At 33.6% G+C, this 1,189-nt stretch overlaps 1 protein-coding gene across 2 annotated transcripts in view; it reads right to left on the bottom strand.

Moving 5' to 3' along the window:
- SCAF11 (SR-related CTD associated factor 11) overlaps positions 1 to 1,189 on the bottom strand; it is a 78,646-nt gene that overhangs the window by 48,392 nt on the left and 29,065 nt on the right. The gene's annotated exons all lie outside the window — the stretch shown is intronic.

Below are 1,189 nucleotides of genomic sequence, written 5' to 3'. Positions count from 1 at the left end.
AAAAAGAAAAAAAAAAGGAGTATATATACACAAGGGAAGATTATTCAGCCACAAAAAGGAATAAAATCCTATGATTTGCAGCAACATGAATGGAACAGGAGGTCATTATGTAAAGCGAAATAAGGCAAGCACAGAGAGACAAATATGGCACTGTCTCACTCATATGTGGGAGCTAAAAAAGTGAATCTCACGAAGATGGAGAATAGACTGGTGGTTATAAGAGGCTGGGGGCCAGGGGACGAAACGAGGTTAATGGGTACAAAAATACAGTTAAGAAAGGAGAAATAAGATCCAGCATAAGATCAGTAGGGTGACTAGAGTAAATAATACTCTACTGTATATTTCATAACCAGCTAGAAAAGGAGAATTCAAATATTCCCAGCATAAAGAAAAGATAAATGTTTAAGGTGATGGATATCCCAATTACCTCGGTTTGATCATACCCTATACGAATGTATCAAAAATTACATGCACCCCAAAAGTATGCACATGTATTTTGATACATCTTTGTATCAAATGATACATCTATTATGTATCAAGAAAAACCTTTTTTTTAAAAATTCAGAGTTACAGGCTACTTTCCTTGCTATTCATGCAGAAAGGCAGCATCATCACCTAGGAACTTATTACAAATGCAGGCTATCTCAGGCACCATCCATACCCAGTGAATCAAAACCTGCATTTTGCCAAGATTTCTGCATTATTTCTATGTGCATTAAAAATCTGAGAAGCACCATGCCAGACAACTTCCCAATTTAGTTGCTTTTACAGTTATATTGCACTCCTATATATATTCAGTAAGTATAATTTTTTATTTGGGGAAATTCATACTATACTATCTCCTTTTATCCTAAATATCTGAAAATAAAAAAAATAAGGTTGGAGTTAAATCAATGTGATAAAATGTCATTTGAAAGTTAACACAATATTTTAAAAACCTAAGAGATGTTCAGAGGTAATATACTATCCTTTTATGTAATTAAATGATTTATTTGTCCCATTTAATAGTCTTACCTATGCTATTTTCACATTTCCTCCTTTAAGCATACTAACTTTATATATAATTTATAATTTATGTTTTAAAGTGGAGTGTGGTGGTATATACCTGTAATCCTAGCTGAAGTGGGAGAATTGCTTGAGCCCAAGAAGTCCAAGACCAGCCTGGGTAACACAGCAAGACCTTGTTTTT

Source organism: Cebus imitator, unplaced genomic scaffold (assembly GCF_001604975.1).
Source record: "Cebus imitator isolate Cc_AM_T3 unplaced genomic scaffold, Cebus_imitator-1.0 Scaffold2, whole genome shotgun sequence".
NCBI lineage: Eukaryota > Metazoa > Chordata > Mammalia > Primates > Cebidae > Cebus > Cebus imitator.
Note: the sequence above shows the minus strand (reverse complement) of the source record. Positions and strands in the feature narration are given on the sequence as shown.